This window comes from Lepidochelys kempii, chromosome 10, assembly GCF_965140265.1.
Source record: "Lepidochelys kempii isolate rLepKem1 chromosome 10, rLepKem1.hap2, whole genome shotgun sequence".
In the NCBI taxonomy this organism is placed as follows: Eukaryota; Metazoa; Chordata; order Testudines; family Cheloniidae; genus Lepidochelys; species Lepidochelys kempii.
Window position 1 is genome coordinate 12518503 of NC_133265.1, and position 24964 is coordinate 12543466.

A 24964-nucleotide genomic window follows, 5' to 3' on the forward strand; every position below is an offset into this window, starting at 1 on the left:
GGCTCAGCAGTGGTGGGGGGAACTCAGGGCTCTGGCGGGGGGACACCTTGGGCATAGTTTTACCTCTATGGGGGGGGGGCAAGTGCTGGCGGGGCTCGAACCAGGTCCGCACAGCGGGGTGCAGGGAGGGAGCGCCACCTCTACCCCCTGACTCACTCAGGAGACCACCCAGCCTGTCTGAGGTGTGGGGGGACACAATCAAAAATATAACTCAAAGGGGGACTCAGTTCAAAAAGTTTGAAAACACTCAGAGTGCAGGGAAGGGGTAGCTAGGGGCTGTGTGCGGGCATGGGGGTAGCTCAGGGTGCAGGCAGGGAGTAGCTAGGGGCTGTACACGGGTTGGGGGGCTCCCAGTGTGGCTCCCAGCTTCAGCCCCCCACTTCTCCTGGCTTGGGGCGGGGGGTGCTGGCATGAGCCCTGGGCCACTCCTGGCTGGTCAGGGGGTGGCGGAAGGTGGTGCCGGTTTCCCCACGTTGCTCCCAGCGGGGGCGGGGTGTGCGCCGCTCCTGGCTGGGGCAGCCACCGGCTTCAGCCCCCCGCTCCCCCCCCCGCTGCTCCCAGCTGGGGTGGGAGGGGGGACTGCTGGCTTGAGCCCCACGCTGCTCCCGGTTTCAGTGCTGGGGCTCGGGACACTGGGTTTCAGCTGTGGGACTCCATGGCCCCCCTGAAAGGTCTCGCAGTTCCCCAGGAGGCCACAGACCCCTGGTTGAGAACCGCTGTCCAAGATCTTAGTGCAGCGGAGCTGGCATTCAGGACTCCTGCATTCTATTTCTGACTCTCCCATTGACCTGCCATGTGGCCTTCTCTTTAACCGCTGAGGATAGGACAAGAAGCAATGGGCTAAAATTGCAGCAAGGGAGGTTTAGGTTGGACATTAGGAAAAACTTCCTGTCAGGTTTTTTAAGCACTGGATCAAATTGCTGAGGGAGGTTGTGGAATCTCCATCACTGCAGGTTTTTAAGAACAGGTTAAACAAACACTTCTCAGGAATGGTCTAGTTATTATATAATCCTGTCTTGAGTGCTGGGGACTGGACTAGATGACCTACCGAGGTCCCTTCCAGTCCTACACTTCTATGCTACCACATAACAGCTGCATGCCTCAGTTTCCCCACATGTAAAATAGAGATACTTTCAGGAGTGTTGTGAAGCTGATGTTTGTATGATTCTTTGAGACCTTCAGAGGAAACGTGCTGCAGAATTGCAAAGCATGGCACATATAAGTCTATTCTATTACGTGTGTGTGTGAGCACGCCTCTGAGTAAGCACTGGTATGTGTGGTTAGGAGTATATGTCCATGCTGTAGGGGTGAGGATTTGTTTGTGTGTGTATATGCACACACCTGTGCAAGTGCTGTTGTGTGGAGGCATTGGTCTGTAAGTCTCTGGGTTTTTGTGGGTTGGTGTATTCCTGTGGGGGTACCTGACCTGTTTGTCCTGTGTAGAACCGGTAGTGTAAGGGAAGGTACAAATACATACGTGTGTTTGTGCAGCTGCTGTGTGTGTGGGGAGATGGTGTCAGTAAAACAGCTCAGGAAGGTGCTGGGAGACTGGGCCCGTGTGATGGATCCACCTCCCACACCCTGGTGCTCTGGATCAACGCCTGCTGCCAAGACGAGGCCCTTCCCAGCCCTCTGTTGGCTTGGACTGAGGATTCCTGCAGACTCACCTGTTCAGAGATGTTTGTCACTCATCCTCCCTCCCCTTCCCTATCCGCTTCATGCAGCATAAAAAGCCCCAGGTGCCCCCAAAACAGCTGTTGTGAGCACTCGTTAGGGGAAATCACCAATCTTGTTAAATGATAGAGGGACTGTTCATATAAGCACCGGAATGGGTTCATATTAACTCTCCCACTTGCACTGATGTTAATGAAATAAAGAAATATGATGGTTCCAGACTTTTAAACTTCTTATGGCTTGATTTGCATAATGGCCACCGCTACCCTGAGTTAGGAACTGATCTGTCTAAAAATATTGTTTCACTCCTCTATCATTCAGCTCGAGTGGAAGGCGCAGATTGGCCCACAGGGTCTGTTTTCTTACTGATGGGATAGAGTTTGCCAAGCACTGAGCATAAAAAGCTAAAATTAGGACTCAATCCAACACTGTCAAAAAGAAATTGGTTAAAAGTTATAGATCAATAACTGTTAACGTGACTATATTTTAAAGATAGATCATGTTTACTGCTAGTGATTTAGACGGTCTCTTACTTATTGCATACAAGAGGGTTCTTTCTTGCTGGATGAAGCAATGGAAAGTTATTTCAACAAAGAAGCATTCACCCGTGCCAGTTTGCTTGTGATACTGGACACAAATGGCTTGAAGTAAACCAAGTCTTCGCTTGGAGGGAAGGGAGGCAAGAGAAAGAGATCTGGCCAGATACAATTCGAAAAGTCACTTTAATTTTGGGGGGCTGGGGTAAAGATCCTGCCAGATTATTAGGAAAGATTAGACAGATTTTGTGGCAAAGGCATTAAACTAGGACTCTAGGGACGTAGGTTCAATCCCACCTATGCTTCAGGATCCTTATGTGACTCTTGTCAAGTCACTTAATCTCTTTGTGCCTCCCTCCCCCATCTCTAAAAGGGGGATTATAACAACACTTCCTTTGTCAGCTCTTTGGACCAGGGACTGGCTCGTATCACATGTATGATCAGCACCTTGCACAGTGGAGCCTCGATCCCGATTGTGGTTTTTAGGCTCTACTGCAATATAATTAGGGGGTTTGAGGTATGGAACAGCTTCTGTATGAGGAGAGAATAGAAAGGCTGAGGCTGTTCAGGTTAGACAAGACAACGAAGCGGGGATACGACAGAGGTCTATAAAATCACGAATGGTGTGGTGACAGTGAATGGGAAAATGTTATTTATCCCTGCCCATAACACAAAAACCAGAGGTCGCCCCATGAAGTTAGCAGGCAGCACGTTTGAAACAAACCCAAGAAAGCACTCCTTCACACAACGCACAGCCAACTGTGGGACCAGTTCCCAGGGGGTGTTGTGAACAGGGCCGGCTCCAGCTATTTTCCTGCCCCAAGCGGCAAAGAAAAAAGAAAAAAAAAAGAAACACCCGATTGAGCTGCCGCCGAAGTGCCGCTGAAAAGGAAGGGAGGGCTTGCTGCTGAAGACCCGGACGTGCCGCCCCGATAACGCAAGGAGTGCTGCCCCTTTCTATTGGCTGCCCCAGGCACCTGCTTCCTTCTCTGGTGCCTGGAGCTGGCCCTGGTTGTGAAGGCCAAAAGTAAAACTGGATTGAAAAAAGAACTAGATCTGTTCATGGAAGACAGGGCCATCAATGGCAATTAGCCAAGATGGTCAGGACCGCAACCCCATGCCCTGGACATCCCTAAATCTCCAAATGCCAGAAGCTGGGACTGGATGACAAAGGATGGATCACTCAAAATTGTCCTGTTCTGTTCATTCCCTCTGCAGCATCTGGCCACTGTCAGAAGATAGGATGCAGGGCTAGATGGACCTTTGGTCTGATCCAGCATGGCCGTTCTTATGTACAATAATATCAAGGATGCGCTGGTGCTGGGTGGTGGCTTAACTTTTCACACTGTTTATTAACATTAGATTTCCTGCTCTGCACTCAGTGTCCCACTCAGAAGCCTTGTTTTGCCCTTTTTTATAATTTTCCTCTTTCTTTCTTCCTTCACCTTCCTCCCCCTTTCCTGAACACTGAGGTGCTGGAGCTGCTTCCTACCCAATAGAACCAGAGGGGAAGTTTTTATTTTCAAAATATACAATTCAATTAGAGCTCCGAAATAGGAGAGCGCTTAGCCTGTAAAAAGGGGAGAATCCCTCGGCCCAATCCTGAACCCACTGAGCTCAGTAACAAAATACTCAGGTTTCAGAGTAGCAGCCGTGTTAGTCTGTATCCGCAAAAAGAAAAGGAGTACTTGTGGCACCTTAGAGACTAACAACTTTATTTGAGCATAAGCTTTCGTGAGCTACAGCTCACTTCATCGGATGCATTCAGTGGAAAATACAGTGGGGAGATTTATATACCCAGAGAACATGAACAATGGGTGTTACTCATTGACTTCACTCAGAGCAGGATCACTTCTGAGAGGCGTGGACACCACAGCAGGGACTAACCAAACCGTGGTTCTTCAATATATAGAACATGTATGATGTGAAAATGGCCCCAATTCACATGCTTAAGTGCTTTGCTGAATCAGGGACAATATGAGTGCAGTCTTGGTGGTGGGAAAAATAGCAACATGGAAACCCTCTTTATGTAACATCCAGCTGAGTGAATTACTGAAAATCTAACAATTACCCACAAAACTGATAATGACGTAGCTGGCTCTGATGCTGGCTTTATGACGAATTCTCCACAGAGACCTGAGCTATGTTCGTCATGCTAGAAGGCTGCTGGAATGGGCCACGCCTAGTGCTTAATTTCTGCCAGGCCTTGCCAGAGCCAAGACCCGGCACCTCTAGGCTCGGCAGTTCATAGCCCCAGCACCTCTGGGCTTGCCGTGTCAATTATGAAAGTAAAAAAAATTATTTGAGCCCTGGCACCTCTTTCATTATAAATTAAGCACTGGCCATGCCCATCTGCTGTTGGTAAATGGACTTACCTCTGTCTGGGACTACGTAAGGGAGGCTCAGGCCCAGGTACTGCACATCCATGATATGTAACTGACCACGTTTCTTGCCTGTATTTGTGTATTCATTGAAAGCACTTACTGTGCTGTTGCTCACTAGAAGTGAGACAATACTAATAATTCCCATAAACAGCCCTTTTAATTGAAGCCCCTAATGTGCTCTTGCCTAGCTGAAGTATCTGCCCCATCCTACTGCGCTTCGACCTTCCCTCTGCATTGTCCATCCTGTTTGTTGCATCGCGGCTCCGACGTACGCTCTTTTGGGTAGGGGCCGTGGCTTTCTGTTTATGCTGTACAGCGCCCAGGGCACGAAAGCACTGTAAAAAAATAACCAGCCATCATTCTGTTCACATAGAAATGCATGCCGATGCCCAACCCTAGATATGAGGGCGCACTAGAGCCGCTGGGAAACGTCTGATTAGCTCTAATGGATATTGTCTCTGGGGAGCCTAAAGAAATAGGCTGTTTCAACACTTATCATCCCTGGATTTGGCAAGGTCGGGGTGCAGTGCCACTGACCATGCCTGGCTTTGGCTGTGCCTGCATTTGGCAGGATTGGGGTGCTGGGCTGCGGATTGTGCATAGTTACATTAGTGGGTATTAAGAGATGCTGTAGTCTCAAGATAAATTAATACTACTCCCGGACTCCAAAGCAATTCTTTATTCTAAAACCTGCCTCCTCATTCATTTTATATTTATCCATAAAATCTTGGCTTTTGTTTCTGAGAGCTGCAGTCTCCTGTAAAGGCCAAGTTCCACACGGACCTGACTCAGCAGAACACGCTCGATTGAAGCTGTGTCTGAGCGAGCGTACACCACTGCTGGGCATGGATTAAAACCGAGACGCTGAAATCAGACTGACCACTGGCCTTGCAGTCTTAACGGTGTCCCAGATCAGGGCAGCTGCTCCCAATGGGATGGGAGAGGGGCAGTCAGAGGAATGAATGGAGAGATGGACAGAGAGCATGATGGAGAGAGGAGAGGTGAAGTTCCCAGTGCGTGCCCTGCCTTTTCTGGTTTGTGCAAGCCGCGCTCTGTTGATTTAAAGTTCAGTAAATCTGTGCTGGGGGGAAAAAGAGCCAAACCTCCCTAAATAAACCCTGTAAGCAATTAATTTTCAGCTTCGTTGCTCAGCAAAACTCTGGGATGGGGGAGGTTACTAAAACTCAGCTGATTAAAATATCATCATTTATCCCTCCAGGATGCTACAGGACAGGTGCGGTTCCCCCCCCACCTGAACAGAGACACTTCTGGTCAGAATTTGGACTAAGTTTATCTTAGGCCTTGGTGCACAGCCTGCCTCAGTCCTCCTTTTTCAGGGCTGCCTGCTGCATTGGTTCACCGCCATGGTGGTGTTATACAGTGTATCGTAGCTTCTGGGCATTGCTATGTCCAGCCTCAGTGTTTGTATTCATGGTATAGCTCTGCCCTGGAGTGTCTGTCGTTCCAGAGGCCTCTACCCATTGTGAATTTAGTACCTGATCTAAAGTCTATTGAAGCTGCTAAGACTCTTCCCATTGATTCCATGGGTTTTTAATCAGGCCCTTACTGTTTGGTCCTCCAGGAGTGTCTAGGCTGGGCTTTTAATTTCATCTTCCAGTTTGGAAGCCCAATGCTGCTCATTGCTGATTGCCTTATGCTGAATGCTGAGCATGCTCAATCCCAATGAGACCGGGCCCCTGGGAGAACTCAGTACGTCTCAGGATCCGGCCCCCCTCAAGATCAGACTCTATTTATTGATCTGTCTTTTGCTCCTCACTGTATAGAGCTCAGAGTCTGGATCCCCCATTGAAGTCTCAGATGCAGCCAGGTGTGCAAAAAGGCTCCAGAATGACCTGGTCTGTGCTATGGGGATAGATGAGAGTCTGGCTGACCCAGATGAAATCCCTGCCAACGTAGATGGAGCCAGGTGGGACAGCCAAGGCCTAAATGAACATAAAGGCTGCATTCCCCTCTTTTCACCAGGAGAATTTGGTCCTTTCTTCAAGGGCAACAGTTCTCAAACTTTAGCAACCTGAGGACCCCCACTCCACCCCTTCCTCCAAGATCCCACCCCTGCTCCTCCTCTTCCCCGCCTCATTCCACCCCCTCCCCTGAGCATACCCCGTGGCATACAGGAGGCACTGGGAGGGAGGGGGAGGAGTTGATTAGCTGCCCGGGACATGACTTATGGACCTCCTGGAGTATCCTCATGGACCCCAGTTTGAGAAACCCTGTTCTAGGGCAAGGTTAATGTCAGAATGGATGGGGGAAAAGAGGGGAGCTGAAATAACATCACTAGGACTTTGCTAGACACTTTCTCGCTCTGCAGATGATAACTTTCATCCAGGTTTCGCAATAAGACAGAGGTCCCGTGGATCACCTCTAGCCAGCAGAGATCTTGCTGGTGAGCTGCAGAGAGCTGGTTGGTCACACGGTACTGGCTCCTCCCTATTTTCTTCTACTCCAAGTGCACTGACAAACAGCAATCCATATGCAAGAGAGACTCTCCTAATATTAATTTTCCAAATAAGCAACACAATGCCCATCCGGACCGCTCTGGTCAGCAGTTTGAACTCCACTGCGCTGCAGACAGGTAAACAACCATTTGCCCCTCCCCCTTAGAAGCTCCGGGAATTTTTGAAATTTCATTTTTGTTGGCTTGGCATGGAGAGGTCTCATTGCATCTTCCCAGGGGACCATGGCAACTTATCACAGCAAACGCTCTCCTGCTTGCACCACTGCGGAGCTGCTGGATCTGCTCAGTATATGGGGAGAGGAGGCTGTGTGGTCCCATCTACTCTTGAGCTGTAGGAATTTTGATACCTACGGGCAGATTTCTCGAGGCTTGTGTGAAAAGGGCTATGATCCAGACACGCTGCAGTGCAGAGCGAAGATAAAGGAGCTGAGGCAGGTGTACCATAAGGTGAGGGAGGCAAACCATTGCTCTGGTTCTGCACCTAAGACCTGCCGGTTCTATAAGCAGCTGGATGCTATCCTCGGTGGTGACCCTACCTCCACCGCCAAGAGCCCCATGGATACTTCAGCGGGCCTATAGGCAGCGGAAAGAGGACCTAACCCAGAAGATGAAGTAATTGATGAAGAGGTAGAGTTAGACGACGATGTGGAGCTCCCAGCAGGGTTGCCTGGTGGGGCAAGCAGCCAGGATCTGTTCAGCACTCTGGAGGCGTTTAGCCAGTCTCAGCAGTTGCTCTCTGGCAAGCAAGAAGCAGGAGAGGAGACACCTGGTAAGTGTCTGTGGTTTGTGTAGTGCGGAGGAGGGTTCAGGTATAGAAATGTACATGGCTGGCTGTGTTTCTGTGTGCTGGACATTTCCCTGTGCAGCTAAGCAGTACGGCGGAACAGGTGTTGATGCACACCGGGATCTCACTGGAATCCTCCAGAGAGATCTCCAGGAAAGTTTCCTGGAGATACTCAGCAATCCTCTGCCGAAGGTTTCTTGGCAGAGCTGCTTTGTTCCTTCCCCCATTGTAGGAGCCAAATGCTCTGCCTCAACCCTCCACCCCTGAGCAAACCTTTCACCCTTAGCTTCACAAAGATTATGCAACATAGAACATGCAGCTATGGCCATGGGGAATATTATCCTCATTGGGGTCTAACCTGCCTTAAAGGCATTGCCAGCACACCTTTAATATGCCAAAGGCACATTCCACTGCCATCTGGTACCTACTCAGCCTGTTGTTGAACCACTCCTTACTGTTGTCCATGTTTCAGGTGCTATGGCTGGTAAGGGGTACATGGGTCTCCCAGGATCACTATGGACATTTCAACATCCCCCACTGTAATCTTCTGATCTGGAAAGAAAGTCCCCACTTGTAGCTTTCTATACAGGCCAGTGTTCCTGAAGATGCGTGCGACATGCACCTTCCCAGACCACCCCCGTGTTGATGTCAGTGAAACACCCCTGGTGATCCACAAGCACCTGCAACACCATGGAGATGTACTCTGTTATAAGGTTGTCTGGTGCCAAAATTGGAATATGTGTGCCATCTATCGCCCCTCCACAGTTAGGGAAACCCATTTCTGCAAAGCTGTCCACTATTTCATCCATATTTCCCAGAGCCATGGTCCTTCGAGCAGGATGCAATTAATTGCCCTGCACACTTGCATTAAGGCAGCCCCAACCGTCAACTTCCTGACTCCAAATTGATACGTGACCCACTGGAGGCAGTCTGGAGTCACCAGCTTCCACACAGCGATTGCCACGCACTTCTCTACCGATTGGGCAGCTGGTGTCCTTGCGCCATAGTGCTGGGGTGAGCTCCGCACACGGTTCCAGGAAGGTGGCTTTCTGCATCCCAAAGTTCTGTAGCCACAGCTCATCATCCCAGACCTGCATGACGATACGATCCCACCATTCAGTGCTTGTTTCCCAAGCCCCAAAGTGACGGCCCACTGTCTGCAGATGTTCTGTGAATGCCAAAAGCAAGTTAAAGTTGCCCCTATCCATATGACACAGCATGTCAGGCAACTGGGAATCTTAATCACAAAGTTCCTAACTGAAGAATTGCACTGCCATCCACAATGTCTTAATGACAGTTATCAGAGAATAGGAGAGCAGTGCGGGATCTAACCCTTCTCACAAAGATGCACAGGAAACAAGGGCAGTTGAAAATGACGTGAAAGAAAGCCGGAAGCCCATGGAATGCTGGGACAGAAAACAATGCATCATGGAACATTAAGCCCAGTTCCAAGATGCACTGCAATCTGCTCTGCCTTCCCACAAGACCTAGTGACAGAAGGTGTCGAGCTGGACTGTGGGATAGGTACCCACAGTGCCATGCTCACACTGTCATAATAGTGCCCCAACTGTGGACGTGCTCTGCCGACAGAGGGAGCGAGTGTGAACATGCAATATGGATTTTTATTATAGCACTCTTTAAGTGTTGACATAACTTTTGTCGACAAAACTCTGTAGTTTAGACAAGGCCCCAAGCTATCCAGAAGGGAAGAGGGAAATATCTGGGACATGTGTTCAGAATGAAGCCAGAGTATCTGCCATAGCAGGCATGCCAGAGGCAGCTGGAAGAACACCTCGGAGGGGCTGAATGAAAGAATTCCTCCATTGACCAGTGCTTAGAGAGGGAAAACTCATGGGACTGAACACCACAGAGGACATACGAAGAGAGGCCCAGGATAGACAGGGATGATGGAGCCTTCTTTGTGCCCAAAGTGAAGTTTGACAGCTCAGGGAGGATTCAGATCTCCAGGGCTGAGCCTCTGCCCTCCGAAAACCAGGACCCTCGAAGGTCTGTCACGTTGGGCATCCGAAAATTGTGGCACCCCAAATTTTGGCTGAAGAATATAAATGACTCATGTCAAGCGGAGGCAGTTGGAGATGATTGCAGGCAGGGTCCTCCAGTCAGACAACAAGTGAGATGTGTGGAGTCACACAGCCTCTGACACACACCGAAATGTGCCAAAGAGCAGCTGCGACTGGTTTTACTGTGATGCTGTGCCATGTGAATGATGCAAAACCTGTTCTTGGAACCTGTGAACAGCAGCCCCTCAACCCTTCCAGCTCTGTTTTTAATCTCAGCCTGCCCTTTCCCGCCTGTAGCAGGCCTTCCCCTCGCCTGACACCAGCATAGATCCAAAGACAAATTGCTTTCTCTCTGTCCTTTATTTGGGGTGGGGGAGGGGTCTCAAGCCACAAACGTGCTGTGAGTTCCCAAACAAGTTTCACTGTCTTCCTCCTCGTTTTAAAGAAGGCCGTATCAGTTGCCTCTCTTCCATGCTGATGGGAGTTTCTCCTTCATTATTCCGATCCTTGCGAGAGATAGCGAGTGGCACGGTTATTTTTTTCTTGCTATTCATACCACTGGCTGAGAAAAGTGGTTACTTTATTTACATGTAGCGATTTGTTTTGGGGGGAGACTATCTATTCTGTATCAGTTCTTATCCAGCCCTCATCTGGGTGCTTTCCAGTCCTGCATTAAGTGACATGAGTCACATGCGTTTCATTTTCTCTCGTCCTCTCCCCAGGGGCAGAATTGTGTGTGCTTGGTACGGTTTTGTTTTTGTCAATGTTTTGCAGATGGCCCAGATCCTGAGCTCAGCTCCTGGGGGAAGAGGTGCGGGAGAGGAGTGGGCCTTCCCGCAACTAGAACATTCTGAACAGAAACGAGCCGATATTAACCTGGTGGAACTCTGAGCAGCATGGAGGTATTATTCATGTAGCAGCTAATGGAGCTCGCTCAATCCATAAAGATTTTAAGTCAGGGGTTTGATGTTAATTACGGATCCAAACATTTAATAGCCTGTTACGCTTCCACCAGGCATTTTTTAAATTAAAAAATGATATATTGTATGAGGGGGGGAAAACAGCAAGGAATAATTGGATATTGTTTTATTCATAACTGCTGGCAATGGGTGCAACATAGGGCAGGGGAGACATTGACGAGATAACACAGTGGCAAGGGCAATGCCAGTGCGGAGAGCTTCCTCACAGCAGTGCCCTGGCGACAAACGACTCTGAGCATGTATGTGCACAAAAACAGACACATTAGGGTTGGGAAAACCTGTTAGGCCATCTGGCCCATCCCCTGTGAATGCAAGAATTCCCCCTACAGAATATTCATGAGAGTTTTCTCAGGTCCAGTTTTAAATGACAACACATGGGGGCTTCCGAGGGGAGGAGGAGGGTGCGGTTTAAGTGTCAGAGGCGGCTAAAAGCATGTATAAAAAGATACAGCTCAGCAGTTCTTGGCTGGTTAAAAGTGGTTTAAGTACTTAAAGGACCAGCATTGATTTCCTTCGGATGCATGTCCTTGTTCTGCCGAGCTACACTGTCACACAAGATAGACTGGGCCAGCCTGGGCAGAGGATTCAACCCCTGTGTCCCTGACGTCACAGAAGAGGTAAAATCTCACTCTCGTCTCACCTCCACCAGTTCTACAATGGTGTAATTTCTATTGAAGCGACTCACAATTTATGCTGTTGTCTTTTACTCTTATGCCACAATTTTGCTGGAAGGCAGGAAACATTGCCCAGTGGTAGCAGCACTAGCCTGGCCTGTGGGAGACCAGGGTCCATTCCTGCTCTGACATCCGAGGTGACACTGGGCAAGTCACTTTGTCTCTTGGTGCTTCCCTTCGCCATCTCTTGAATGGGGATAATAATATTTCCCTGCCTCCCAGGGATGCTGCAAGGTGCTCCGTTACTATGGTGATAGTGGCTACAGAAGTGCCTAAGATAGCCGGAACAGTACAAATACCGGGCATGGTGGTGGGCAAATAACTTTCCCTACTGAGTATAAGCAAATTGCAAACACGGTGAGTGCTACGAGAGGGCTCTCAAACTATTTAAAGGCATATACCCAATTCCTATATGCTACGTGCACCCAAGCATAAAAGAGAGGAGAGTCAGGCCCAAGAGCTTGGACTCCATGAGCAAACACTCCTCATCTACACACCCGCGGGCAAAAGGCCCATTGCCAATACCAGAAAGCAAATGTTCAGAACAACATTGTAACACAAAGTCCCTGCAGATGTTTAGCCGATCGCATTGTTTGACCAGCTGAACGTTCTGATGCCCAGAAGAGAGAGCGTGCCCAGCGCCTTGCTAGTGACGGACTGCTGCTTTGTCTTTGCAGAATGCGCAGCTTGTCTCATCATTTTTTTTTTAATTTAGGGGCTTTTTAATTGAAAATTGTCTAACATCTGTGGCTGCTGAACAACACCTGTGCGCGACACGGTTGCTTTTCATCGTCGATTGTCTCCGTTTGGGCAGCCCTGAGCTTGCTTTGTGGGCTCCTCTGAACTATTCGTGCGGGGAGGATAATCAGAGGGCATATAATTAACAGGCAACACAAAACAAAATACAGCTTGAAAAAAAAAGACACATTAAAAAGCCATGAGAGGCAGACATTCTAACAAGGAAGAGCCCGGAGGCAATCAAGAGACTACTTTGTGACACTTCTTCCTAAGAAAAACAGGTTCCGATACATATTAAGGGCCTGACTGTCAGATTTATGCACCTGCAATTACACCAGTGCCACTGAGAACAATGTCTGGCCCATAATCTTTATGGCACCATGCAATAGCAAGGCCGGAGAGTTACCATTCTCTCCTTTACGCCAACCCACTGTGGGACCACCGATAGCAGAGTTACCACTTTGGCATTTGCCCCAGAGCTCTCTGGGATCATTGGCTCCGTTGATGCAACTCCCTTTCTGTCATTTACACAAAATCTCCATGGTAACCATCCGTAATTCAGAGTCACCTCTCTAGCATTTACACAAGGTCTCTGTGGTATCCCCACCCGCTGCAGTAAGTTACCACCACCCCAGATGGCTGCAGAGGTACGTGAATGGGCTGCAGGAACTCATATGGCGGAAGACAAGGTGTAACAAATCCATTTGCTGTGGATGACTGACAAAATTATTAGCTAAATCACAGACAGCCGTGGATGGCAAAGAGCCAGAACCTTGATTTTTCACCTCCCCAAATTATAGCCCTCGAGTACCTGCAGAATTAGGGCCCTACTGGTAGAAGTAACTAACTCTGGTAGTTACTTTTACCAGTAGGGCCCTAATTCTCATCATGGGCACAGGCACCAGGCAGCGCGGAAATTCACTTGCCCACATCTCTAGTCAATGACAAGAGGCTGCCACGAACACCCATGTGATGAAATACTAATGATCGCGTCTCAGTTCCCAGGTCTGCATCGCCTGGTTGGCTTTATGGAGGGGGAGACAGACGCTGAACAGCCATTGACTTTCGCTGGCAGTCCAGGAGCCTAACAGCCCACAGGGCCTTTGAAATCCCCTGCCCTCAGGGAAGCTGCCTGCTGCCAGTTGGTTTCGGCCAGGGCTCATCTCAGTTGCACTGTCGAAAGACAGTTCTGCTGAACGCTGCTGAGCCGTAAGCTTCTACACCTGGTTGCCCCGGACATTTACTTACACAGGAGCAGAATGACACTGATTACAGCAGCCAAGGAGATGTAATGCATTTGCCTATGGCATTGCCAGTGGCACGAATGAGCAAGAAGTACAGTGAGTGAGTAATACTCCGTCTAGCCCATACACAAGGTGAGCAGTTGGGTAGCTGACTGCTCAAGCCTATAGCATCAGCCTGGAATCCTGTCTGGGTTAGATTGCAAGCCCTGTTGTCGCTCCATCTTGATCCTGCAGTCCCTCCCGTTCACTCCCCTAATGTAAGATCAGAATCTTACTACCCGCTGTAACAAGAACAGTACTGCTGGTTCTACTAATGACCCATCCCATCCCCCGACCTCGACTCGTCGCTCGTGGCATCCCCAGGGAGAGCCAGGAGGCTGCAGGCATTTGAGAAGACCAGGGGCACCAAACCAACAGCTTGGCAGGCAGACACGCAGAACCTCGGCAGCAAGAGCGGCCGGCAGTGATGTTTCTAACCAGTGCCCCACCTTCATGGTGCAGAGAGGTGCAAGAGCTTTGCTTGGTCCCCAGGTCGGTGATCCCTACCAGCCTGCCTCAGCGCATCGGCTGCAGCTGGAGCCCAAGTTCTCATCCAGGTTCAACTACCTAGGGGCTGACCCCTGAGGTGTTTCAGCAAGCAAACCCCACTTCCCCCTTCTGGCCTCAGCGTAAATGCCCACATCCTACCACTGCAGCTGCCAGCCCTCAAACGTGCGCTGTAAATACAGGGTTTCTGGGTAACAGTGACCCCACCACCAACCCTCAACCAGGCTTCCAAACACCCTGCCCCGCCCCGGTGGACATGGTGGACATAGACTATCTGCCTCCTCTCTTCTCCCACCATGCCGCCCCCCTTGCTGGACCCATCCCTCTCACACTTTGCAATCTCAGCAGCAGTCCCCCACCACTCACTCAGCCTGCGAATTCCCCTCCTCTCGCCGAATACATTAAAAAAAATCAATCTAATTATACAGTAAACATTAATTATAGCTGAAAGACTATTGAAAGGGATCGAGCTGGTGGAGACTGCTAGTACTCGGTTAGTCACAAATCTGACTAAATACCAAGCAGCCAGGGCTGGGGCAATGACGGGGGCGGAGGGGTGGTGAATGGGTCTCCCAAACAGACAGTAGGTGGATGGTAGAGAACTCAGTTTTCACGACGAGTGTGGACTAATTCAGGAACAGATTGTTGAAGGGGCCCATCACTTCAGAGAGAGCGCGTTTGTCTGTATGAATGCCTCACCTCAGTGTGCACATGTGGTTGTGTGTAGGAATGCATCCCTTGGGCTGGCACCTGATGAGCGTGGGTAGAAGAATACACTGCTTCACGGGGCGTATATGCGAGGGCGCGAGCATCTTTGTAGGAATGCATCACTTCTGTGTGCATGCATATGTGTTTGTGTCTGAGGGTCTGTGTAGGAACACATCACTTTCAGGTGTGTGTGTGTGTGGGTGGGGAGGGGGAAATGCATTGTCTCAGTGTGTGTTGGCACATGTGAGAGTGCATGTCAGAATGCAGCACTTGGGCATGTGTGTGTGTGGTGCGTGTGGGCATGGCTGAGTGTGGGAGTAGAAATACATTGCTTCACCGTGTGTGTGTGTGTGTGTGTGTGTGTGGGCATGGCTGAGTGTGTGTGTACAACTACATTGCTTCACCGTGTGTGTGTGTGTGTGTGTGTGTGTGTGTGTGTGTGTGTGAGCATGGCTGAGTGTGGGTGTAGAAATACATTGCTTCACCGTGTGTGTGTGTGTGTGTGTGTGTGTGTGCATGGCTGAGTGTGGGTGTACAACTACATTGCTTCACCGTGTGTGTGTGTGTGTGTGTGTGTGTGTGTGCATGGCTGAGTGTGGGTGTACAACTACATTGCTTCACCGTGTGTGTGTGTGTGTGTGTGTGTGTGTGAGCATGGCTGAGTGTGGGAGTAGAAATACATTGCTTCACCGTGTGTGTGTGTGTGTGTGTGTGTGTGTGTGTGTGTGTGTGGTGCGTGTGGGCATGGCTGAGTGTGGGTGTACAACTACATTGCTTCACCGTGTGTGTGTGTGTGTGTGTGTGTGAGCATGGCTGAGTGTGGGTGTAGAAATACATTGCTTCACCGTGTGTGTGTGTGTGTGTGTGTGTGTGTGAGCATGGCTGAGTGTGGGTGTAGAAATACATTGCTTCACCGTGTGTGTGTGTGTGTGTGTGTGTGTGTGTGTGTGTGTGTGAGCATGGCTGAGTGTGGGGGGGTAGAAATACATTGCTTCACCGTGTGTGTATGAGACTGAGGGAATGGTTGATGCATTCTGGAGTTTTTAAAACAACAACAACAGTGTCAACCTGTCCCCAATCCCTGCTGCCTCATGGATCAGGGCCCCTGGAGCTTTACTGATTTACAGCTTTGTTCCCTGGCATCGCCTCATGAAAGTCACTTCTTGTTTGTGGGGGGGATCCCAAGGGGACCCCAAGCAACTGACTGTCTCTAATCACCCCCTCTCGAGCTGCCGATTCTTTGGGCTTTCCCAGCTCGCTGGCAGAGGATTTGGGAAAGTGGCTTGTGAAGGACATAAAAAACCTCTTGCCACAAGCATGTTGGAGGAGCCTGACCGTAAAGTGTTCCCTGTGCTTCCTAAGGGTCTGCGCACCCTCAGCTCTCACCGACTACATTGGGGTTGGGGGTGCTCAGCACCTCACAGGATCAGGCCCTAAATTTGCAGTTTTGCCAGGTAAAATGCTACAGGTGCCCCTTGAATCCTGCCTGCACCTGGTGCCTGGGATTATAAAAATAGAATGAGACAGGTTTCTGGAGGCAGAGGCATGGGGTGCTCAGTGCCATGGGGTGCTCAGTATTGGGTGGCATGGGCTTGCTCTCAGACTTTCCCATATGTCACATTCTGTAGGGACAACTCAGGCTGGCTAGATGCATTGTGTCCAGGGTAGTGCTGCACTCATCTCCCTCCACCCTGCCAGACCCCAGACGGGCTTTACAGGAGCGCTGCAAGTGAGAGAGCTGAAATCACCAGGACCCAGTTGAACGAAGCCTCAGCTGGAATGCTGTTGTGAACAGCAATCACAGGGACCACTGGGAGGAAAGCAAAGCAAGAATCTCAGATGGACAGGGTGGTTCAGGTCATCAGCAAGGAGACAAGAAGCTTTTTTCCTCTAGGCCACCAGCATGAATCCAAGTTGGATTGGCCATGACCATCTAGTAGGTGTTCAGTAGCTAGCGTGAAACAAATAGCTGGTCTCAGCCTGAGACCCAGTGGACAGGAATACCCCACATCACAAATGCCATCATCTTCCATGGCCTGTTTACAGGTGGTCCCAACAGAGAGGCCAGTGAGACTGAAGGCCTGTCTACACTGTTTTCGGGAGATGGGATTGCAGCAGTTAGATGAAAGCTAGCTCAAGTAACGTATCAGTGAAGCCACAAGGGCACAGACTAGCTGATCAAGTATGTACCCAGGGTCCTTCACAGGGCTAGCCCGGGCTACCACCATTGCTGCCAAAATTAGCTCGGGTATATCTACATGTGCTGCAATTCCACCTCCAGATTGCAGAGTAGACATACTCTGAGTCGGACTGGAAAGAAGACTCTGCTGGTAGCGTTAGAGGTGGTTCCTCTGAACTAGGTCTGGATTGGCACATTGGCAGAAATCTTCACCCTCACTGATCTGTGTTGACAAAAGGACTTTAGGTCCCAGGGCTGTCATCCAGCAGCTTGTAGCAGCCCTTACCTAATGGGACGTGCAAAGATACTGGACAGTCTGCCTGGCAGGCTAGTACTGACGGAGGTGGACATGCTAGCCAACTGAGCATCAAGAAGAGCATCAGATGGAAAGAAAGCTTGGAGAGCATGAGGGAGATGTAAATGGGTTCCTAGTTAACTGCTGTGGTGCACTGGTAGGGCCGGGTGTCTTGGGTTTTTAGTAGATTAAAGCCTTCAACCCTTGACAAGAACAGAGCTACTGATCTGCAAACACACCACTACCTCAGATTGCTTCCTTATGCAAATCAGATGGAGGGAATCCAGGGCCTCATGTATTCAACTCTTCCCATTCACTTCAGGCGATCCTTTCCCTGAGATCTGTCCTGATATCCCATCCCCTCACTCATGTAGGGGTATCAACAGTAGTATCAATTCTGCAGACAATCCCAGCCCTTTGGTCACATCTATCCCATCACTGCCCAATGCACCCTTCTTGGGGACATCCAGTCTAAAGAGCAAGTCACCCCTCCCACCCTTCACTGCCACTGTACTACACAGGCCCCTTGCCCAGGCAATCTCATAGCAGCCCCCTTCCAATGTTACATGGCTCCCCCAGGCCACATAAACCAATCAGCTCCATTGCTCGTTGGCCTGGGGAGTGTTTGAACCAAGTCCACAGTGGTTCTTCCGTGGCCCAGTGAGGCAGTGGGCATCCCCATTTCAAGGCTGTTCCTGAAACAGAGCAAAGCCAACAACTCCCCAGATGTCCATCTCATCCATTTTGGGGAGCATGACAAGTCTGACTGGAATCTGCCCTGAGTTGGATGGCTAGGACAGCCGGGCACGTGGCCTCCACAGAGAGGGGAAGGGCAGGAAGGGCTTTAAGTCTTGATTGCTGCTGGCTCATCACAGCCCAGATGTCAGGAAGCTCCATTATTTATAAAGCCTGTAGCCGAGAAAGAGGCCTGAAGCGCAGCTCCTGCCCCAGCCATTCTCTGGGGTAGAGCAGTCCTCCACTTGGGCCTGTTTATGGAACATGCTAGCCTCCAGCAGGCAGCTGGCTTCAGGGGATAATTACAGACATATGGTTGCTCCCCATGCCTTCCTTTCTTCCCCCCTTCTTCTCCTGACAGCTCAACAACAACATCCCCAGGGTGAGCGGAGGTTCAGGGAACAATTACCCAGGTGTGGGGAAGCTCTACCTCGCAGACTTTGCAAGGGGCCCTGCTGCTGAGCGAACGCCTACTACGTTTCTGCTCTTCCACCTGGGGAAGGGGAGCCAGATCCGCTGGCGCTGCTCTCACACCGGCAAAGGACGAGAGGCAGCTGGGAGAAAAACTCTCAGACTCTGTGGGAAAGAGGCTCAGGAACGACACCGTGTCGTGGCCTGGGCGGCTAATCGGGCGGCACCACAGCAAAAAAGGACGAGCTGATGAGACTCAGCACGAAAGGGGCAGCATGGGGCAGAGCCCGCTTCCTGCTGTAGAAACCCACGGGGCAGAGGGCAGGGCGGGTGCAGCGATTAAGGGAAGGCCTCACCGGGCCAGAGAGACTCGCCCTGGCACTTGACATGCCAACGGTGCAGAGCCAGACACAAGATAAGCCCTGCTCTGCATACCCTTTCAACTCGAAGTAGCTTATGAATAATTAATAATCCCTTATTCCCAGTGCCATAATCTATATTTAATTAAGAAAATGACTAAACAGGGGGAGCAAGGGGTGGGGGGAGAGAGAAACACTGTGAGATAAGATACAATAACTACTGTAACAAAAGGCACACACAGCGTGGCCGTTCCCACCATGGCCAACCGCCCCGGGGACCTCCAGTGACCTCACTGCAGCCAAGATGACAGCAGTAAAGTTCCCAGCAAGGTCTGGCACAAAAAGTGTCTTCAAAGGGCAGGCATGCTGGGGATTCAATTTGGGATGGGTGCGTGGTACAGGAGTGTTCGCAGCGAAATGGGATCCCGTTTTCCCTGTTGAGCACATTACCCCCCAGTTGGTTCACAGGTTGATGCCTATTTCAGATGAAGGGCTGTTGGCTGGGCACTCTGAGTGTGATTGCTTTTGAATATATCAATTCACCCAGCGCATCAAAGTGGTCCATGCCAGCGTACCAGAGTAGTCAGCAACAGCAAACCAGTGCATTCCATGCCACCCCCCATCAGCGTGTTACCCTCCAGTGCCCAAAGCGTGCTATGATTCCGTGCTAGAACAGTCTGTGTAACGACACCGAACATTTTCACTCCAGCAAGTGTGAACATTCCTTGCCAATATACCATTGTGCCCAAGCATTCCATGCCAATAAACCAGTGTTCCGTGCCAAGGCCCATGTCAGCACATGGGGCACCCCATGTTAATGTGCCTGACAATGCTATGCCAACACACCAGCATGGTCCATATTACCATTTAACATTCCTGAGCCCTGCTGCACATTACAGCACCCAGCTGGAGTGGTTGCCAACCCAGTGGCCCAATGATGAAGTTCTCTAGTGCCAGGCAAGAGACAAATGTTTGATGCCTTCCCTGATCTCCACCCTCCTGTGTGCACAGGGCTGAGGGTGCTGGGCATGCAGCACATGTCAATGCTGGACAGGAGAGCTTGTCTTACCCCATGCAAGACCAACCCTATAGAGAAATGAGAAGGGGGTGGAAAGTGGGAAAATGAGGGTATGCAGCAGGTAAGAGCACCCACAAATGTTTCCAAGTATGGTGCATTTATGCCCCTAGCCCGTTCCCATTCACACCTTGGCGCACTCCCCACATACACTGCTGGACTGTTCCGCCCTACACCCCGGAGCGCTCCCGAACTCACCCCCTCAACCATTTCTGCCTACGCCCTATAGTGTTCCCCACCTATGCCCTGGACCACTGTGAATAGTTCAAAGACTTCTTCTCTGACCATGCCAAAGCACTTCCTGTCCCCAGCAGAGCACTCTGTGACATTCATTTTGGAAGCTGGAGGGTTAAACCTTTCGGGCTGCTTGGTTCTTTGTAGGTGGAGTACGATGACAGATTTTTGCCTCTGCTTCCTGATTGTCAACCGTGGAATTCAGAGCAGATCTTAAACGTTTGGTTACAGGGGGAAAAAAGGGCTTAATCCATATGTTATACATTATAAATAGGACTTCTGGTTTTAGGTTGAAAAACAACAATAATCACCGCTAAAAGCCTGCTGAACAAAAGCACCATATTGCTGCTGGGATAGAGACATTTTTTACCTAAAGAAACCCAAATATTTTTCCAACTGTTCCTGGACTCCTCAAGCTGCCAGCGTCTTGCTGTTTCTAGGCACTTTCATAATGGGGAGCTGCGTGAGGCTGAGATGCGTGGGTGGCAGCACCTGGACAGTTGTGGGGCTAGTGGTTAAAGCAGATGAAAACAGGAGGGTAGCACTGGCCGAGGGAGGAGCGGGGTTAATGCAGGGGGCCCTGCTTACCCAAGCTGGAAAGCGAGGGGGAGGACACCTCTCTGCTTTTAGCTGCACTCCTGCTGCTCCCCTTACTGTGACCCCAGGTTAGGGCATAGCTGCAGCCTGGCTGGAGCAGGTATGCCGATTATGGGAGCTGTGCAGAGCTGGTGGCTTGGGTGCATGCATAGTGGGAGTGGTGCCAAACTGGTGGTCAGCTCCCCCCAGGGCATGGTGTGGGGATAGGCGTCAAGCTGGCTGAGTGATCCAGGAAGTAGCCATACAATGCCACGCTGAATAACATTTTCCTTTGCATAAAGGGCAAAGACAACAACTCAAGAAAGAACAAAAGTAAAGTTTATGTGAGTGCGTGCAGTGTGTGGGTGTCCCCTCTGTAGCATGCTCACACAATGGCAGCTGCCCCTTCAGACAGCAGACTCCGAGAACTTGAAAGGGGCAGTTCAGAAAAATTTGATTCATCACAGTTATATAGTTAAAATAAAATATATGCAATATCTTGGCCTTGCTATAGGTGCAACTGGATGAAACTCTTTGGCCTGTGTTATATAGGAAGTCAGACTGAATAGCTACATATACAAGGCACAGCAGATACAGAGCAGTCCGGACATGGGCAATACAAATGATCAGAGGCCTGGAAAGACTACTGTATGCGGAGGGATTGAAGAGTAAGGCTGTTTAGAGAGGAAATGAATAGGAGGGTGACATGATAGAGCTTTGTAAAAGAATGACTAGTTACTGCAGCGAGAAGGTAAATCACAAGGAAAGCAGCGTAGGATGCTGAATGGGACAGGTGCATGTGCACTGGGCCAGCAGAGAGCTGGTAACCTGGCCGACTGCATGCAGACTGGGGAGACAGGACAGTGGTGCAGGACCCTGTGTATTTTGCAATTCTGTGGGCATGGCGTTTGCACTGTGCTCCAGGACCTAAACTTACCTGGAGGCAGGTATCTAGCACAGGTCATGCTCTACACATTTAAACATGACTTACCTGTGTATGCCAAGTGCAAAGCTATGTCTATAGTAATGCTAGAATTACTACAGCATCATCTGGAGTGCTGTGTTCAGTTTGGGGCCCCACCCTACAAGAAGGATGTGGAAAAATTGGAAAGAGTCTAGTGGAGGGCAACAAAAATGCTTAGGGAGCTGGAGCACACGACTTATGAGGAGAGGCTGAGGGAACTGGGAAGAGAAGAATGAGGGGGGGGTTTGAGAGTTGCTTTCAACTACCTGAAAGGGGATGGAGCTACTGTTCTCAGTGGTAGCAGATGACAAAACAAGGAGTAATGGTCTCAAGCTGCAGTGTGGGAGGTTTAGGTTGGATAGTAGGAAAAACTATTTCATGAGGAGGGTGGTGAAGCACTGGAATGGGTTACCTAGGGAGGTGGTGGAATCTCCATCCTTAGAGGTTTTTAAGGCCTGGCTTGATGAAGCCCTGGTTGGGATGGTTTAGCTTTGAGCAGGGGGTTGGACTAGATGACCTCCTGAAGTCACTTCCAACCCTGATATTCTATGATTCTATGATAGTTAGAATGTCTTCACTAAAATAGCCATTTCCCCTTGTCTAGACATACCCTGATGGTGTGAGGGTCTGTGGCCAGCCTGTATTCACACTCACCAGGGACAATGTGGGGGCCGGTGGCCAGGAGCAGAGATACACTGAACACTAGACTTTTCATGTAATTTCTGGGCAACCCCTCCCTTCCCGGTTTTGTTTCCACAGCCTAAATGACCACACCCTAGCAAATATTAGCAAGCAATCCCCAGGCCTCCTACTCCCACTTGCCTCCACCCCCAAGAATCAGTGCAGCAGAATGAGGCATGAGATGGCTGAGCCCCGCAGCCTTCCAAACTCCCTCCCCTGCCATTGTACCATGGAGGCAGGGCAGGTGGAGGCCACAGATCCACTGGCAGATAATGGGGAACTCAGTTTGCCCTGGGAAGAGCTCACAGCATGAAGGCTGGCTGGGTGTATAGGGCCCTGATTCTTAGTTACACTTTGATGCCACTCTGGCATTGTAAAGGGGACTTAGCGTGGGCAGAAATGGCTCTCTGAGAATACCACTGTGCACAGGGTTTCTGTGACTGGTGTAGAATTGGTGTAAGAGCCCTACTCCAGTCTGCTCCCCCGCTCCTGGCATATGGGATTTGGGGTGTGGTCACTATAGCTGGTATCTGCTTCCCAGGACCTAATGGGGACTCTGGGAAGCAGAATGTAAGTCAGAGCAGCCTCAGAGACCAGGGCAGGGCCTGGAGAAGCTCAGAACACAGGGAGTGCAAAGGTGGCTTCAAGGCATATTAACTCCTCTTCCCTTCCATCCTTGCACAAGAGCAAAGTAAAGAAGAGCCAGTCCCCTAGAAGAGCACCAGTCACTCTCATGGCCTGACAGCACATGCCATGTTTGTCACACCAGGATTGTAGAAATACCCCCAAAACAAAAAGCAACTTGGCTCCCTGTCAGGAAGTTGCACAGACAGACAGCAAAGCCAGAGGGTGCATGGCAGAGCCATCTCACGGACCAGAGGAAAGGGACTGCCTGGCCATGAGTCACCCACCCTCCTCAAGGATTTCTCTCCCAACCTTGCCTTGGTTTCACTCACCCTGGTATTGTCTGACAGGGAGGAGAGTGAAAGCCTGGGCTTGACTGCCCCCAGGAATCTGCAGGCATCTGTCTCTGGGCTCCGCAGGGAGCGCTGGGATCTGCCAGGCGGGCACCAGGCAGATTAATTTTTCACACAAGTGTCAAAAATAGAAAAAAGAAAAAAGTAACATTTTGAAACTTCCAAGTAAAGCTGATAAATTACAGGGCCCCAAGGCATCGCTTCTAATTTCCTCCATTGCCAGGACATCGTACGGCACTCTTCCAAGGAGCCCGCAGCCTACCGGCTGCCTGCTCCATCTCATCCGTCATGTCCTTAATAAAATGATAATTTCCTAGATAGCACTTCTCATCAGTAGATCTCAATGCGCTTCACACTTGTTAATGTATTTCTCAGCACAGCACCCCTGTGAGGTAGTGGAGCGCTATTATTCCCATTGTACAGATGGGGAACTAAGGCACAAAGGTGCTCAGTGACTTGCTCGGTGTCACACAGGCAGTCCAGGGAAGATCAGGGAATTGAATCTGGGTCTTCCACATCCAGGGCCAGTGCCCTGACTGCTGGGCCATCCTGCAGGCACAACACAGTATTCTGGAACCAAACAAGGGCAAGCAAATGACTCAAGCGGATTGGATGCTGGAGCTGGTAGAGTTGTTTTATCGAACTCTGAGTCTAGGAGTTTTAGTCCATGAGTCACAGGGCTGCCCAGCGTTACACAAAACTAATCTGGAGCCAGAATCCAAATTACTGCAGAAGCAGCTCCTGATGCTGGATTTTTATCTGGGTGCTGTTTCAGGAACTGCTGCACAGAAACTCATGCTCTAAGCCTGCATCAAAAGCAGGTTTTCATGCTGTGGTGCTGAAAAATATTCTGCACCCCTGTCCATACCAGTGTCGACACCATTGTTAGCACTGGATTTCTGGTCTGAGTGGAGGTGCATATTTAGAGTTTTGCCTGACACTGGCAGGGCACTGCTGGGAGGAAATTCACACCAGTGAGGTCTTATCTAGCACTGAGTGCTGAATATTCCACGTCGATAGTTGTTATGGAGCAATAACAGAGGAGGACCTTTGGTGGAGGGGAAGGGAAAGAAACAAAACCAATTTAATAATGAATATATTGTAAAGACCTGCCATGCTACTTGCCTGCTGGCATGGATTAATATCCATAAATCAAAGAAGAAGGGACCATTCTTAATGCTGGAGATGGAGGCTGGTCCTCAGAAAATTGCTAAGGGGCTATTAATAAGGAGAGACATCTGGGAACAGCTTCAGGTGCATTGGCAACATGCATGGGAAATTCTGCGGAATTGCTGTCAGCTAAAATTTATTCCCGTGCTATGAAGTACATATGGTCTGAAGAACTAGAGCTGTGAAATGAAGGATCCAGATATAAAGGACCTCATCTGGATCAAATGTGCCCCCAAGGAGAAGGAACTGGATCGCTCATTCTCTGCTTCACAAGGAAGTTCTAGCCTTCCTTTATCAGGGCAGTCTCCAGGTCCTCTGTGGTGGGAGCATTCTGGGTAAGTGGCAGGAGAGTCTAAACCTCATCCTTAGGAGGATGATAGTTGGGTGCATGTGAGATACTCTACTGACCATCTCCCCCTGTTGAACAGGATATGCAGTAAATAAGTAGTCTCACATTATGGATAACCTGAGTCATCCAAACCCCAGCTAGTCATTGTGCCCACAGCTGGAAAACAGAGATCCAACATTATTCCCACTCAGATA

At 50.0% G+C, this 24964-nt stretch overlaps 1 protein-coding gene across 11 annotated transcripts in view; it reads right to left on the minus strand.

Moving 5' to 3' along the window:
* The window catches only part of ELFN1 (extracellular leucine rich repeat and fibronectin type III domain containing 1), a 237791-nt gene that overhangs the window by 23758 nt on the left and 189069 nt on the right, over positions 1-24964 (minus strand). The window contains exon 1 of one of the 11 annotated variants that reach the window (XM_073362012.1): positions 8535-8863. The exons of 9 other annotated variants lie outside the window; for them this stretch is intronic. The gene's annotated coding sequence lies outside the window, so the exon portion shown is untranslated. Of the gene's footprint in view, positions 1-3361; positions 4930-8534; positions 8864-24964 lie in introns of those variants that run through there. One more of the 11 variants, XR_012161103.1, reaches the window with a different exon arrangement.